Genomic DNA, 18,491 nt, shown 5'->3' with positions numbered 1-18,491 from the left:
TACTAAGAGACAGAGCACGTCCAAAACAAAACAAGCCCCCCCCCAAGCAGTGGCATTTGAGAATTAAAACAAAGTAGAGATATCTATTGCAGCTAAAATCTAAATACTCTCTTTCAGAAATATAATTATTAACAGTATTAAGCTTAAAATAGTCTTCAGCAATTTTAAGATATAAGGATAATAAAATAATGAACCCTGGGAATGATTTTTAAAAAGTGGTGTAGGATAAACACAGTAGATCCTAATGCAATAGTAGAAATAGCAATAAACCAAGGGTATAATATTAAACAGTCTACTTTAAGGTAGTAAAAAAAAAAAAAAAAAAAAACCTAAAAAAATCAAACCCTACTTTAATTACTTCCACACTTCCACACATTCACGTCTATAACTGTAATAAAGACATAAACATATAGTGTCCAAGTAAAGAAAAGGATGTATAATTATAATACCAGTCTCTTTAAAAGTGGATCCGACAGCAGATGATAGGTCCTTCCCATGTCTTGACAGAATACGGCTCCTTATTAACTTTCAAAAGAGTGTCGGGAACAGCTTCTTTAATTCCTTTTCAGCTTCCTCCTTGCTTGAAAATACATAATATTTGTCTTGAACTTCCACTTTTAGTTTGGTGGGATACAAGAGGCTATATTTGATATCGGCTTTCCGTAGCAGCTTTTTAATGTTAAAGTAGGCTGCGCGTTTTGCAGCTGTTAATGGTGAGAAGTCAGGGAAAATACGAATGAGATTATTTTCAAATATGATCTCTTGCTTGTGTCTGAGAAGTGCTATCACATCAAGCTTACATCGTAGTCGCTCGAAGCGGACAATAAAAGACCTAAGTTTAAAGGTGCTTGATCTGAGTGTGATAAGCTGCTGCTATCTCTATATCAAATGTAAAGTCATCTCCAATTACTTTAGAGAGTAATTCTACTGCAAATTTCACTGGGTTTGAGCTTTCTCGTTTCTCAGGTATACCTTCAATTCTTGTATTATTTCTTCTGCACCGATCTTCCAGGGCCGCAAGTCTGTCTCCGAGTGTTTTGCATTCGGAATGCGCAGCTGTAGCTTTTACATCGGCGTTGGACACCAATTGTTCCACGGTTTCAATTCAAGCTGTGAATGCCTGCTTAACATCCTCCAGCTGATCTGTAACGTCATTTATCTGATCGGCAAGTTTTTTCAGTTTGGATCTATTTTCTTCAATGTGTTCCTCTAATTTCTCCAAGATGCCTTTAAAGGTCACGTCAAAACATTCAAATAGACGCATTTCCCAGTTTTTGTTATCCTTCTTAAGCTCACTTATGGCCGTAGCCAGTGTAGCGATCATCTCTTTCATTTCAGACAGATCGTTTCGGCTTTCGTGCTCCGCGAGTAGAATTGCAGCTCCTGTTACAGCAGATGCTGCGGGCTTGCGATGAGTAGATGAGAGCACGTACTGCAGGGCCTTTTCTAGTCTTGAATGATCCTCAGAAATCGTCGATCCATCGTGGCCTGTATCATTTGCACCCTCGCTCCCATTTTCACTCTCGACAGGAGACGACGCTGTGGAGCGGGGTCCTAGGACGTTTGCGCATTCGTCTGCCTGTTCCAGGTCAGTCTCCGAGAGGCCATACCTCGTACTCGGGCCGGATGTCTGTCCAGACTTTGATACAGTTTTAAGTTTCTTTTCCAGTTCTTTCTGACTTCTCTTTTTTTTACTCATGTTTATATATTGTAGTGGAAGTTCCTTGGGTCGGGTATATACAGGATACCTCTAAATAATAATAAATACGTGGGAAAATAAAGCTGCTGCTAACAGAGCTCCGCTTTAGACGTCCATCTCCTGCAACGGACGAGACCAACTCCAGCATTGAGTTTTCTGTTAAAAATTATATATTCAACCCCCAGCGCATTATTTTTCCACACAACCAAACCCTCAGTTGAAAGTAGTACTTATGGGGTTCTACGGACGCTTTAGTTTTTTTGTCTGAGGCAGGATTTTTAGTCTCAAAAAGACAATCTGTGGTAGCTATTAAATCCTCCAATTGCATGCTCGTTAGGTGTAAAAAAGAATGCAGGTCGGCTTCCGATTCTTCTACAGTTAAATATAAAGTACTAAATTGGTACTTAAAGATATTTCCATTAAAAAGTAATAAGCCTGAACGTGCTTATAAAGTAATACGTTTGTGCAATTCCATTTAAAGTAATCAGTCTGAATGTACTTTTAAAGTAATAAGTTTGTACACTACCATTAAAAAGTAATAAGTTTGTACATATTTAAAGACATTTCCATTAAAAGTATTAAATCTGTGCGGTCTTATAAACAACATTTTGATTTAAAAGTACGGCCGAAAAAAGAACTGACTCACTTTTTGAGCAACCAACAGGCCAGAAACTGCAACCTTCTGAAATAAGATAAATACTTCATTTATAAACTCTGAGTGTTACAACTAGGTACAGTTTTTTCTTTTAAAAATCAGAAAACCCACCTCCCGGTGAGAGGAATCTCGGAGATTTGAAAGCGGATTTATAAAAGAAAATCATTTCAGCAGTTTGAAGAGAGACGATCATTAACAGCACATATTTCGATAATCAACACTTACCAACAATCACAAAAGAATTTTTTTCCCTTGTCTGCCATTGTGGAAGAAAAAGCGAAAGCTCCTACCTTTTGGAAAGACCGCTGCAGCACTTGTAAGCTGAAAAAGTTTTTAGTGGCGATAGAGGGCTAAGCAGAACTCTTTATGCAGAACCTCGTGCTCTGTCCTGCCTTGGAAGGGCGGAGCGAAACACCCAGTACATTTGGGGGAAAGCTCATAGGTGCCGAGTTGCTGATGTTCCTCCTCTAAGGGGCGGAGACCCTTTGTAGCGGCAAAGAAGACTCATTCAAGCGCTCATAGCTGTAAGGGTAACATCTAAGCAACAGGAAAAACCACACCATTATGTTTTACCGAGAGATTGTTGTGCTAAACGTAGACGTTTGATATGTGAAGCCGTTTTTAGATTGTCACGTGTATTTTAAAGTTGATATAAATGGTGGGTACATGCAAACCATATGAAACGAAGTCTATTTCGACATTTACCCGATTAACGACGCTAAAATACAGTATCGGTAAGAGCCGAGTTTGTATTCAGAATATAAACATAGACACCGAGCACCCGTTGAGCTTTGTGCTAAATGCAGAAGTTTTTAATAACTTTTCTTGCAAGTTTTTAAAGTTCATTGTGTATTTTGGTATATAAGAGAGATTCGTTAGAAGGAAATATTTCATCTAATAATATTGTTCACAGATCAGCCGAATGTAAAAAAGTCTTTGACATTTACCCGATTATCGCATCTAAAAATATTTACCAGGAGGTTGGGGGGGCCGTAAACGGAGCTAACACGTATTTTAAAAAAGATGTTAGGGCTTTTCTTAATTTAAAAAGGAACACGCGGACAGAATCTTAGTGTCTAATGAGATTTAAAGGATAACTCTATTCTTTATTTTCAAAACCTCTGAATAGTGTGGGCTGCTTTAATAATTGTATGATTTTCCGATTTCATTAAATAAAAAAGCATGAATTGTTACAGTAAATGTTTTATCAGCGGTGTGCTGTTTGTTTTAACAGCTGCAGATTTAGCACTAAAGGCTCTTTTCCCACCATTTAAAATTGGTGGCTATTTGCTGGCAAAGGGCTGCTTGGCGAGGGGCTTCCTTTTAACAGCTGCAGTTTTAACACTAAAGGCTCTTTTCCTATCATTTAAAATTGGTGGCCATATGCTAAAGACACTTGTGGCTTGTCCCAGCAAAGTGCTGCATGGTGGTGGGATAGGGGGCTTCCTGGGTTTCGATTTCCCTATTGACTGTTTCAGCAGCTGCAGATTTAACACTAAAGGCTCCCGTGTCCTGTGAAAGAAAGTTTATTTCCTATGGCCTTGTCTTACGAGCAGGATAAGTGTATATTTCATTTTATAGCGTTTTTAGAAAGTTATGGCTATGCGTGGTTATGCAGGCAAGATAAGTGTATATTTCATTTCTTAATATTAGTTTTGAATCTAGTGTTTATAAAATGAAGCCACGTGTTGTGAGTTTATAACTTAGAGTGGGGAGTGAATATTTTTAGAAAGTTATGGCTATGCGTGGTTATGCAGGCAAGATAAGTGTATATTTCATTTCTTAATATTAGTTTTGAATCTAGTGTTTATAAAATGAAGCCACGTGTTGTGAGTTTATAACTTAGAGCGGAGGAGTGAATATTTTATATCGTTTTTAGAAAGTTACACATGTGTGGCTATGCGTGGTTATGTAGGCAAGATAAGTGTATATTTCATTTCTTAATATTAGTTTTGAATCTAGTGTTTATAAAATGAGGCCATGTGCCATAAGTTTGTAGCTTATAAATCATATTTTCATAAATTATATTTTCATAAACTATATTTGCATATTTTCATATTTTGGAGGCGGGGCTTAAGGTCATCAATCATCCCTTTGACAGTTTCCTTTGGGGCGGGGCTTAAGGTCATCAATCATCCATTTGACAGTATCTGTCTGATGAAGTACTGTCTCCATTTTATTTTTATGAGAAAGATATGTAATAATATGTCCTCTTAAAAACACCTTCAAAGCTTCCTAAGGTATTCCTGTAGAAACCTCTGAGGATGCGTTAGTCCCTAAAATATAATCAATTTGTTTGGAGATGAAGGGTCTCATGTATAAATAATGCATACACACAAAAATGTTGCATACGCCTGTGTCCACACTCACTTCAAGATGTATAAAAACTATATTTGGTCTAAAGCCACACACATTTTCACAGCAGCATCAGACCTTGCATATGCAAGTTTCTGCTCTGTTTTGCAAACTGGCGGCACTCAGCATCAAAGCAGTGCTACTGTTTTTGTGTGGTCTCCCATTTTCAAATTTGCGTCAATGACGTGGGATTTATCGACTATATCGGAATTAATTGCATATCGTTTACAAATTTAAGGCACTTGATTGTAATCATTCTGTAACCATATAATGGTGCACCCAATGGCCAAACTATTCTGAAAACCATAGCTGCTTTAGCATTGTTGCTCTCAGTGCACCACTCAAAGTATTTTAATCCATTTTATCTGTGTATGGAATCACAGGTGTACAGCAGCGGATTAGAAAGCCCTGGATGACATTTATAGCAAACAGTGCCTCAGGTAAACCACCAGCATCTGCATGGATTCCACTTAGCCATGCGCACAGTCTATTTCAAATTCACCCATCCGTTAAATGCTTCTGAGCCTTTCCAGCACAGACCTCGTGGCTCAAAAACAGTTCCATGTCAAGAGCTATAAATGCACTCAATCAGTCCATCAAATGTTCCATCAAATACTCAGAACTGTTTGTACTTGTAATTACAGTTGCCTCACTGTAAAGAACAGACAGCTTCTTCACAGTGATTTCGCTGGCTAATAAGCTGCTGCACCTCAACGCAATTCTGCTTGGCACCATAAGTAAAATGGGACTTCTACCTGCAGCTAAAGTCACTTTAGCACGCAAGCAATTCGCCACGCTAGTGTTTAGTTCTGGCAGTGTCATGCTGATGGTGTATGTGCCCTTTTGCTGTCTGTTGTCATGGTTCTGCCTTTGTCCAGTCTAAAGGTGAACTTGACATATGTACAGTTTTATGCATGTGGATTTTTTTGTGTGTACAAACATTTACAATTTTGTTCATACACCATGTTTTAGTGTGAATTCTATGCACAGCGTTATACATGAGGTCTAGAAAATGAAAAGTTCACATCTGCTAATGACAGGGGGTTAGGACACCAGTTACAAGATGAATGCTTATGGCACAATGATTCAAGTTCCAAGATAAGAAAAGTGTGATCAGAGATAAAAGTAGCATAGTGGGCAATAAATTATTATTAATAAAATAATAATCAACTCTTGAGTAGCTATAACTGGTGAGAAGAAGGAGCATTCTCGTAAGTTTGGATTTAAGAATCTCCATGGGTCTGATAAGTTATGAACCATTACAAACTGATTGTCTTTGTGGTATTAGATGCTATTGTCATTGTAGTTGAAGATCTATCCAGGTCTGAACTTAAAACACAATGAAACTCTCCAGCCATTATAATTTTATGACTGCTTATTTTGGAAATGAATACAAATATGTTTTGGATAAAATCTCTATCATCCACATTTGGTGCACTTCTGTTTATCAACAATACTTTAGAATTGAAAAAATGTATCCATTATCATGACAAAGCACCCTTCAGGATCATAAACTATGTCTGATGCTACAAATGGAATTGCTTTATGTATTCATATTCCCACACCTTTGATTTTCTTTATATAGCTGGGATGAAAAATTTGGCCAATCCAATCTTTTTGAAGTTGAATCTCTTGTAGCCTTAAGGCTTTAGGTGGTAGAATACTTTTTCTGCTTAGATTGTAATTGAAACCTTTGACATCCCAGCTTTCACAATGCAATGTTTGGTCAGAGAAATACAGCTTGTGAATATTTAGTAGTGCATTATTTCAGAATTAATTTTGTTATTTCCAAGTATTATGGCTAAAGAACTTGACATTATGTTGGCACTTACAATTGTGGAGGTAAAAAGAATAGATAGTAACTTGTTCTCATTTCGTTCTCCCACCCTCCCACTCCTCCCCCATTTTGCCTCCAACACCATACTTGCTTAATGGTTATATATAAACATATATTTAATAAAATAAAATACAATACAGTAACTGAAAAAATGTCTATGAAGGAAAAAGGTGTAATTTTGGCAAATGTGTTATATTAAAGATAGATCAAGTTGCAAGCAGGTTCTTCTTTACATTGGAAAGCCACTATATGCTTCCTGTTCATGTTTTAAATGATGTTGCAATCAGTCTTTTAAGTTCTTTTTCTGTTTTCTTCAAAAGAGCAATAGATAAAGAGTTGTACATTGACTGTTACATTCAATTAGCTGGAAAAAAGGGGCTGTATTTGATTTCAGCTTAACATTACTGTTGTTTGATGCTAATTGATGGTTTCAACATTTTTTTCCATCTTATAAAGTGTTAAGTAAGTTATGTAAATCAATGCTACAAGATTAAAAAAATGCAATATTTTTACACCACATTTTTTTGTTAACTAATATTGTAATTTTGTATGTAAATTACTTTACCTTGCTGTATAACAGAAAAGCAAAGGCTACAGTGACATAAGTGCACAATTAATATAATCATTACAGCACAACATTTTATTGCTTTCATTTCAACACACTCCTCCTTATGATAAAATATCTAGCACAGTGAAATGTGTGGCAATAACTGATTAATAAATAATGAGACAATATTGCTCTTGTGTGCCTGAAATTAAATTTGAGTTTACAATGGTTCTTTGTGTAAACTTCTGTAATTATTGGAAAGGATGTATATCGTACAATAGCTTTATGCACTAGGCAGATGCTTTTCAGTAACTAGCAGGAGTCATCATATTTTTGCTTCTCGTCTAATGTTAACATCATCAAAACCATTTCAAGTTTTAATGATTTGGCCATCAAACACTAGTAGGTGTTTTCCATTAATATAAATAAAGAAAATGATATCACTGTCAATGCAGTAAATGGCAAAATGGTTCTTTGTTATTGTTTCTAGCATTGATATGTGTTGTATATTGAAAAGTTTTTTATTGTGTGAAAATAGACATTGTTGACTAATTTTATGATCAAATATCAATACATGAGTTTTGAAGTTCATCTGAATATATCATTTATCCTTTAAAACTCCTTTAAAAGTTTTAGGATATATCGACAGCACCTTTTTCCTGGAGGCTAGCAAGGAACTGAAGTGCTGTTTTTTAAAAGCATGCACAGTAATGATTTAATTTCATATCTGCCTGCCCCCATAAAAGCAGCTGCCCACTTCCCTGCTGCTCCCATGTCACTACAAACCATATTTTTCTACCAGCAGCAGAAGCAGTTTCCACTGGAAATCAGGCTCACATGTGGAGGCGATCTTCCCACTTTTGTTCAATTTTTCTGACTTTGTATATTATGTGTCAACATAAAAATGCCTAGAAAAAGCCAGGGAATGCTTAGTTATATCAGCTAATATTTCCTACATAGTATATGGGACATTTATGCATATAGAACACTATGAAATAGAAAACAGCCTAGTTTATTAGTGTCATGGAGAGGTAAAATTGTAATTTTCGGATTGTAGACTTTTTCCATAGAAAAGCCACAGCAGACTACATTTTCCCTGCAAGTTTTGTTCAGACAAGCTATAGTAAACTGTGTTTGAGCTCTGAAAGTTTTACTTACACATGTTTCATACAGGGTGGCACAGTGGTGGCACTATTGCCTTACAGTACAGAGACAGAGGTTTTTGTCCAAGGTGTTTCTGCATGGAGTTTTAATGTTCTCCCGGGGTCTGTCTCAGGTTTCTTTCAACAGTCTAAAGACATGCAGGTTAGGTGGTGTCACGCACGAACACATGGGGAGTGGCTTAAAGACCCGGTGGGCGCCGCGACAAGTTGTGCCAGGGGACAATGACGGGGTACTAACCTCTCTTTTCTTGTTTCTTCAGAAAAAATGAAGCACCACCGCCATAAACATTCCCGGAAGACTTTTGATACCACCCACTTCCGGGTTCCTTTCTTACTTCTGGTCCCTCAATGATGACATCACTTACCCATCAACCATCACGGCTTTCCCCATCATTTCATCACTTCATGTCCTCCATTATAAATTGTCCGACTTGCCTTTGTTTTTCCGTCTGTTGTACTAGGTTAGAAAACACTAATGAAACCTAATTTGCTTTACAGTATACGGGGCCTAAAAAACCCCAAACCTTTATGCTTGTGTCTGCTTTTTATTGCAGTGGATAGGTGTTGCTAAGTTGGCCCAAGTGTGTGAGTGTGTGTTTGCAATGGACTGGTGCTATGTCCAGGTGTTGTTCCTGCTTTGTGCCTGATATTTGCTGGGAGAGGCCATAGCTGCCCCGAAGCACTGTCTGGATAAATGGGTTAGGAAGATGGCTGGATGTTTCATACAGAGCAACAATGAGAATTTGTTTAATGCTTTACTTTATTACCCCATATATTTTGTTTGTTTCTTTTAGTTTTTTCTCAGTATATGAATCTTTAGTCTTAGATTAGAATGATATCTCAGTCTATAAATGAAACATTAAATTGGAGTATTTATTCACAACAGTAATGGACACAGAATAGAGTAATTCTCTTGACAAAACAAAGTGTTATGCACATACTTTGATGATCAAAGTTTCTGGGAAAAGCTGTCCATCATCAAAGTAGTTAGTAAATTATCTATGTTTAACATCACAAGTTCTGGAACTTCATGTGAGTAATTGGCATAAAGGATGGACCGTTCAAGGGTGAGAGAATCCATTGACTTTGAAGACAACGTCCATGCATCAGCTTGACTTTTAAATCAAATTAAGCCATCTGGAAGGCAAGAATTCTCTCTTTCTTCTTTATTCTTTACACAGGTGTTTTCTTTGGTGCTGTTCTACGGCTTCCATATTCTTATGGACTTTACATTCCAACTTTCTATTATTAATTATCATTTTATTTAGATTGATTGTTGTTATTATTTATTTTATTTCTATTATTCTATTTAAGTAAGTGTTGCTTTGCTTTAAATTTCCATACCTTCTGTACCCCTCTTGAGTGATTGAATTCAAAAAGTAAATACAAGGGACCTGGGGCCTCATGCATAACGGCTTGCATAGAATTCACACTAAAACATTACGGACAAAAGCGTAAATGTTCGTACGCACAAAAAAATCCAGATGCATAAATCTGTGCGTTCGCCAACTTCCACATTCTTCCACTCCATAAATCCCGGTCAGCGTGAAAGGTAACACACGTGCACGTGCCTGCTGCCACTCCCTAACTCCTCCCAGAATTATACCTCTTTGAATATGCAAATCAATATAAATAGCCCTTAAGCTCGGCGTTCTGTGGAAAGGCAATGGCAAAAGCATGGGGGAAAATAGAAGAATTTCAGTGAATACCAAGTGGAAGCAAGGAAAAACGTACTATTTGTTGGTTTAAACAGTGGTATAAACAACAAAAGGAAGTTGATCAAGTGACATAGAGTGTCGGAGAAACTTGAAAGCTGAAGTTCACAAAGTCGCAAAGTTTTCGAAATAAAAAAGAACTTGTCAGATATCAAAGTCACCATGAAAAGGCGAGTCATAGCCCATTGTCTGAGTGTCAAATGGAAGCTTATTAGGATACAGAGAAAAGAAAAATAAATAGGCACATATTGGGAAAAAAGCTTGAAATGTCAACTTTAATCTTGAAATTTCCACTTTAATCACATAGTTTATTTTGTCATTAAAGTAGAACATCATATATTTCATCTTAAAATCATTGAATTTACTAGTTTCTCAAATCCCATCGTAACTAAAGTAGCACATTAAATGCTTTGTTTTTTATGTGTTCTTCTATGTGCTCTATGTGTGTGAATCACTATGTGCTTCTTAAACGGGCTTTCTCTTCCTCCGACAGGACACAAAATCCATTACATTCGTGATATTACAGTTCTCTGAATAATTTAAATACTGAGATGTATACCTGATATCATTTCAGTATTCATATCATATCAATTAAAGCATGTATTAAACATGAGAAAACGGTAGCGCAGTGATAGTGACAAACTGGCGCCGAAGAGATTGTTCCTGCCTCACGCAAGATGCTTGCTGCGCTGTGCGCGACCTTCAATGAAATAATTTATTGCAGCAGGACTGTCTCTTTCAAATGTACTAATGCCCAATTCCTGTCCTTCCTTTTCTTTCTTCAAGTACGTAATCGCCACACAATCGGCTCAGTAATAGACGTTAAGCCATCTGTAGGCTCAGAACGCCGATTCTTCAAAACTTTTAAGGAACATTGAAGTATCTTCATAGTACATGTTTAATTATTCTATCCATTTATCCTTCTAGTGTCGCACCAGCCCCGACAAGAATACAGCGCGAGGCAGGAACAATACCCCTAAAAATGATATTGTCATCATATGTAAATACACACTTTATAAAGTGGCACAGGTTGTGCAATATTATAACTGTATCGCAAGTTTACAGCGAGGTAATTGCATTTATAAGTACACACAGTTCTACAAGGAGCACTTGATGGACTGATTGATTGCATTTATAGTTCTTGGGATGAAACTGTTTCTGAACCGCGAGGTCCGTACAGGAAAGGCTATGAAGCGTTTGACATTTTTGAGAGCAGTTCAATAGACAGCAAAGTTGAGGCAGCGTGTGCTTGATGCTGTATATAATTCTCGTTCCGATCAGCTGCTGTAGAGCTGTGATTCCACACTCAGATACAGTGATATAAATACTCTGAGTGGTGCAGTGAGAGTAATATGGAAAAAGATGATCCACTGTGGCAACCCCTAACGGGAGCAGCTGAAAGAAGAAGAAGACGAAGAAGGTGCAGTGAGAGTAACAACGCTAAAGCAGCTATGGTATTTGGAATAGTTTGGCCATTCCGTGGACCATTATATTGTTACAGGTTAATTACAATCAGATGCCTTAAACTAATCAACAATGTGTGTTTAATTTCAGTGTATTTGATAAAGCCGCATCAGGGATGTGGATCTAAAAACGAAAGGGAAACCACACTGGAACAAAAGCACTGCTTTGACGCTGGGTGTTGCCAGTTTGCAAAACCGAGCGGAGAACTTTCGTACGCCAAGGATTGAGCTAGCATGAAAATGTGCGTGGCTTTACGCCCGGTTTAGGTTTTATACATCACGATTTGAGCGTAGAAATAAGAGTACGCAACATTTTTGTGCATACGCACCATTTATACATGAGGCCCCTGGTGAGGGTAGGTTGCCACTTTTTTCCCACAGAGTTAGCAGCTGAGATGGGATGCCTCCACTGGTGTGCAGCACTGTAGGAAGAAACATGCCATTGGTAAGTGATGATGACCAAGGTGAATCAGCCTCTAGTGTGTAGGGTACATCAGGGCACCAATGTGTGTCAGCCTTCCGTGTCTAGGAAGTATCTAGGTACACCTGTGTGGATCACTCAGGCCAAAGTGAGTGAGTTCCTGTGTTCAATACTGAAGAATGAAAAGCTGTGCAGGCATCACTCATAATTGGTGCTTTAGTGGATAGGGTTTGTGTGTGTGTGTGTGTGTGTGTGTCTTTCTGAATAAGTATGTAAAGGGTGTGTGAGACTAAGCCAAAACAAAATTAACTTGGTGAGTCCTTATCACCCCATGATTAAACAACTATTTAAGATACTTATCTGTAACATTATCTTGTTATATTTTGCTTAAATATTATACTGTGGTGTTTTCTATTAATGTTCCACACTTCAGACAACAAATTTATTTATTTTTTTGAAGGGACATAACATTGGCTATTAGGCAACTTTGTTAGCTGGTGCAGCCAGCTTGCACTTTTAATTTTGCGTGTGGCAGTGAAAATGGTGGTCAAATATGGAGGAGTGGAAAATGAGTGAGGTAAAAGATAAAAAAGATGAGTTATTTTTAAAAGATGTATTTTTGATTTTTTTTAAATAAACACTTTAATTTATAAAGATTCTTTGTATGCCAATTTGTGCACAGGCTGTGGTTTATGGTTGCCCTCTTCCTGTGGGCTTTCATTATAGATTTTGAAAGTTTTATGTTAGTCTTTCAAGTCTCTTATTTTTGGGCATGTAAAGTCTGAAGCAAGCCGGTGAGCTTGGATAAAGCCCACTTAGGTTTTACTGTTTCTGTCAGGGACTCCTATTTTGAATATCATTTGCCTCTGTTTTATACTCTAAAGCAGGAGTGTCCAGCTCCAATCCTGGAGGGCCACAGTGGTTGCAGGCTTTCATTCTAACCATTGTCTTAATTAGTGACTAGCTTCTTCTGCTAATTAACTTATTTAGCCTTATTTGTAATTGATTTGGCTATTTCAGATGCAGACACCTTAATTGTTTCCTTTTTCCTTAATGAGCAATCAAACAATAATGAGACACAAAGTGAGCCAACATATGACCAGTTAACCTGTGTCCATCATACAATACCTGAAAATAAAGAAAGGTGAATGTTCCAGTAATGTCAATCAACTCAGGTTCATAAAACATTTTGTTGGTTCTCTTAGAAAAAGAAAATTAACTGTTTTGTAAATGTCAGCTGTGGCAGAATCAGGGCATCAGGAAGCCATGGAGGTAAATAATGGTTTTAATTAAAAACAAGAATCATCTTCTAATTAAGAAACTGGTTGGAGAGAAATAGGTTGGAGTTAGTTGGTTATCTGTTGGCTCACTTCACATCTCAATTACCTGACAGAGTCTTTAAAAACAAATTAAAATGAATGGAATAGAAGTCAATTAACAGCAGAAGTTGGTCCCAGATAATGAAAGTGGCAGGAAGAAAAACCAGCAGGCCACTGCAGACCTCCAGGATCGGAGCTGGACGCCCTTGCCCTAAGGTATTCATTGAGTTCATTTATTTTTGAAATACACTTTGAGAGTTGGGTCATTATATCACCACCATTTTGATGGCGCTATTGTTGATTCGTTTTGCTTGGACCATCCCAGAGTAGGCGTTTTGTTTCTCTTGTTTTTGATCTCTCTAAATTCCTTTTAAATTTGATTTTGTCTTGCAAATCTTGGTTATTGATATATCTTCTCCTGGTTCTGACAATTTCTATATTTTTTTTACTATATCCTTATCTAGTTACCATCTGAAGTCTCATCTCTTATACTGATGAGTATAATTGTTTCTAGGCAGGTTAAGGAAGTCTGGCCTGGACAGTTTAGCCTTTTGGAAGCCTCACCCATATAATGCCTGGAGGAATATCTCCAGATCATTACAAAATGATTCCACAAAAAACTGTTTCTATGAAAACTGCTCTGTACAAATGATGCTAAATCTTTGGAAAAATGAACAAAAGTGATAGATAAATTATTCCCAACAAATCGGTCATCTCTGCCTTTCTTTGCAAAAACTATAAACGTAAAACATAAGTGGCAGAGAAGAGGCTGTTGGAAGCAGCTGTCTTTCTTTCTAAAGTCATTTTTTTCATATAGAAACTACAGTTTGTGTCAACTATGCTTACATTTGGCACCTGCTGGATCTATATAGCCAAGAGATGAGGATTATTTCTCTATCATCCTCACCCAAGTCTTTATTTTTGCCACTGCCTCAAACACATCATCTCTTGTATTTTCTGACAAATCTCTTGAATCATCCAACCCAAAATATGTTGTTTTCTCTGTCATGTCACCATCGAATGTTTGTGCTGCAGCTATCAAAGAGTTCCAGTATCAATTGTTTCTTCTAACATTCCACCCTCTGAGTTTGCTCTTGCCAACGTCATCCATTCAAAAACACCAATTGCTGCCTTAGGTTTTTTTGATCCAACTACTACTCTGCTTGCTGTTTCTATAGAACTGGTGCCACTAGTATTGTCTTGTGTGTCTGTCTATGAGGCAATCAAGCCTACCTTGGCCTTTTTGCCTGTGACCTCAGTTTTGTTTTCAACCAGCCTTCCTATCTCTGAGGATTATGTTTCTGTTGCCCTGCTTGGGCATACTGTTCTTGCTTCCTGTGTTCGGCCTGAGTCTGATGCATCTCATGGAGGAAGTACTTCAGAGAAGCTGCCAGCTTCACCACCAGAGTATTTGCAAGAGGTCATTGCTGCCGCTCTGCTGCTGCCAGAGTGCTGCCAAGAGATCATCACTGCCATTCTGCTGCTGCCAAAAATTCCCACTATGCAAGAGGTGAGTATAGACCTAAACCACTGTGAAATAAGGTGCTATATAGGTGCCCAACCCGGCACAGATTCACACTGAGACACGTGTAAAAGCACAAAGACTTTTTATTTTTCTTCACTTGTGGGGCACGTCTTCCCCGTGAACCACCAGGCAATACACAGTCCCAAAGCACTTCAAATAAAGCACAACTAATCACCACAAATACGCTCTTCTGGCACCACCACCACTCCTCCCAGGCATCCTCTTCCTCCCGATTCTGGCCCTGAGTAGTGGCTGCAAGCTCTTTTTGTAGCCCTCCCGGAAGTGCTCCAGGTGGTAATTGGCCTAATTAGGCTGCCCTTCCAGGTGTGGCTGCCTTCCAGCTCACAGAGGCTCGTTAAGCCATGCAGCTCCTCCAGGTGGTGGCCACGGAGCCCAACAGGTCTGAGTCCTGAAGTCCCACGTCTGTGGCCCCGATGTAACCCAGGAGGGCTACCGCCATGTGTTTCTGGGGGACGTAGAGGGCATCCCATGGCTGCTCCCCTGGATCCCGTGTTGAAGGGGCGTCCCAGCCGGGCATGGAACCCGGCCACCCATCACACCACTCACATCTTAACTTATCTGTTACAGTCCAGTCACCCTCTCAGTGAGGTGTCCTGCCTGCTGTCCAGTTGGCCCAACCAGCCCAATACATTTTCGCCTCATTGACCCCATTGGGCCAGAATCTTCTTGCCTTGTTGCCCTTGCCAGGCCAAAGTTTTTTTTTGTGCATGGTGTTTTTGGGTGATTGTCTATGTGTCTCTGGAATCCACCCTTTGAAAAGAGGGTTATTTCATGCATTGATATAAAGTTATGTGTGTTTTATGTTTTATTATTGTTTTTGTTTAAGTTGTTATTTTTCATGTCTTTGTTATTTTCATTGGTTTTATATGTTATTATGTATTAGTCATCTGTCCCTTTAAATGGGAGTATGTTTCATGTGTTTTGTGGATAGAACCACAAGAGGCGGAGCAACCTGTCCAGCTCCATTTAGAAACTGGCCTCAGGCTTATAAAGGTGTACAGTCAGGCAGACCAAGTAGGACTTATTTGTTAGTGAGGTACACTGGAGTTAGTGAGAACTGTATTTCTTATTTTAATTTTGTTTTTTTTTTCTAGGAATTTGCTCTGCTTTGCTTTGCAGTTCTTTATCCATCTTACTAACCGAAGGTTGTAAACCGGATATGGGCACATCGAGGCGCACGCGCACTGCCGCACTGCAGCGCATCACACGGCGTAAAGCGGATATGGACGCAAGGCGCAGGGCTGAACTTGTTGTGCTCCACTCTGCCAGCGGTCAGTGTCAGCAAAGGCAACGGAATCACGTCTCCACAAAACAAGACCGCTTTACTACAGATATGCGTATGTAATTAAATGACATTTCCCCAGACGCACCCACCCTCCATGATATGTCATCCATCCAGATATTGGACGGAACAGAAACTGATTGCCATTCTTGGATATCCGATTCGCTGGCGAATCGCGGGCTTACTAGTTTGCACAGAGTTATGTACAAATGTCTCAGTTCATAGAGTGAGCCCAGAGTTAAACAATTCATCTCCTTTTATTCTTTTTTTCTAATTATGTCATCTGTATCTTAATTTGCAGAACTTTGTCACCTCATCTAACACATCACATCATCTGACTCTTAATATGCAGAACTTTATTACCTCCTTAATGAGATGCATCAGTAATCAACTAAAGTCACCATAAATTTCTGACTCTTGTTGATTTTACCTGTATTCTGAATATATATATATATGTTAGGGGCATCGCCTCTGGCGCTGAGGTCCGAGGTTCGATTCCCGAGAGGGAGTGCAGTGGAGTGTGTACACCTGATAAGCCCAGAATGAGGGCGAAACACGTGTCGTGTACTCTTTGCATTTATTTGACAGTAAACTATTTCAACCATATATATATATATATATATATATATATATATATATATTGAATATTCTCACTGATCTTAACAGTGTTTTATAGGAGGGGTGTATGGGCTTTCCCATTTTTCCATCAGTTTATCCCTGCTTTCTGGAGGGGAGTTTGTTATTCATTTACCTCATTTCAAACTTGGAAAATTATGTTGGTAGGTTCTCTTTGAGGCAGAGACCTCGATCGCTTAAGCTTTAAGTTAATTTAGTTAACCCTTGAGTTACATTCAGTCCTTTTCCGTATGATTAATAATTCATTCTGTTATAGCGTAATATATATATTATATATATATATATATATATATATATATATATATATATATATATATATATATAGTAACATGTGTGTCACTGTCACCCGAGAGAAGACACCGAGTCGTGTTGTGTTGTGTTTTGGTGTGTAGCACAGCTGGGGAGGTTCTCAAAGGGTCTCAACAATCTCAGTATATATATATTGTGGGATATGGCCGGCCTGTCACCCCGGCCAACACCCCCAGGCCGCCAGATGGAGCTGTCCCTGCGGCAGAGAAGTGCCCCGAATACCAGCAGGGAATCATGGACGATGGAGTTTTCCTTTACAGCCCTGCTGGATACCACAGGGGCCAACAGATGACGCTACAGGGAAGCCCAGAGAGTTGTTTGTGCCCTATAACCCTGAAGTACGTCGTAGGCAAGGCGACAAAGGAAATGACGTGCTTCCGGGATGAAGAAAAGGACTTTTTATCTGACCCGGAAGTGATAAGGAATCACATGGACTGTAGGGTTGGAACCACTTCCGGGTCAGGGAATATGAAAGGACGATGGGAAATCCCAGACGCTGAGCTGAGCTGGGTGGAAGGGTGGCAACGCGTCTGGGAGTGGAGGATTGTATTGATTGATTATTATTGGTGATTTATTGGAGTATAGTGGAGTTGAGGGTGCTTTGTGCACTTATTATTATAATAAATATTCATTTTGACTTTTATCTGGTCTGAGGGTTCAAGGTCTGAGGGTTCAAGGGGTCACGGGGACCCTTTAATCTGTCACTATATATATATATATATATATATATATGTATATATATATATATATATATATATATATATATATATATATATACAGTGCATCTGGAAAGTATTCACAGCGCATCACTTTTTCCACATTTTGTTATGTTACAGCCTTACTCCAAAATGGATTAAATTCATTTTTTTCCTCAGAATTCTACACACAACACCCCATGATGACAATGTGAAAAAAGTTTACTTGAGATTTTTGCAAATTTATTAAAAATAAAAAAATTGAGAAAGCACATGTACATAAGTATTCACAGCCTTTGCCATGAAGCTCAAATTTGAGCTCAGGTGCATCCTGTTTCCCCTGATCATCCATTAGATGTTTCTGCAGCTTAATTGGAGTCCACCTGTGGTAAATTCAGTTGATTGGACATTATTTGGAAAGGCACACACCTGTCTATATAAGGTCCCACAGTTGACAGTTCTTTTTTCACGTTGTCATTATGGGGTGTTGTGTGTAGAATTCTGAGGAAAAAAATTAATTTAATCCATTTTGGAATAAGGCTGTAACATAACAAAATGTGGAAAAAGTGATGCACTGTGAATACTTTCCGGATGCACTGTATATATATACGCGTATATATTGTGAGAAGCAGCCCGGACACAGACAGACAGACATTATAAGTTCACCCAAACACAATTTATTTACACTACAGATATTTACAGTTTCTGTTGCACAAACCCAGTGCCTCCAGCACCAATCCCCCAAAGTCCAGGCCTCTCTCACACTAGTGCCTGCTTCCTTCAGGCCACCTCCACTCTTCTCCACCAAGACTTCGTCCACTCCTCGCCCCACTCCAGTCACTTCCTGAA

At 38.6% G+C, this 18,491-nt stretch overlaps 1 protein-coding gene across 1 annotated transcript in view; it reads right to left on the bottom strand.

Annotated features, from left to right (window-relative positions):
• LOC127527551 (uncharacterized) overlaps nucleotides 1-18,491 on the bottom strand; it is a 972,553-nt gene that overhangs the window by 429,449 nt on the left and 524,613 nt on the right. The window lies entirely within an intron of this gene.

This window comes from Erpetoichthys calabaricus, chromosome 4 (genome assembly GCF_900747795.2).
Source record: "Erpetoichthys calabaricus chromosome 4, fErpCal1.3, whole genome shotgun sequence".
NCBI classification, from domain to species: domain Eukaryota; kingdom Metazoa; phylum Chordata; class Cladistia; order Polypteriformes; family Polypteridae; genus Erpetoichthys; species Erpetoichthys calabaricus.
Note: the sequence above shows the minus strand (reverse complement) of the source record. Positions and strands in the feature narration are given on the sequence as shown.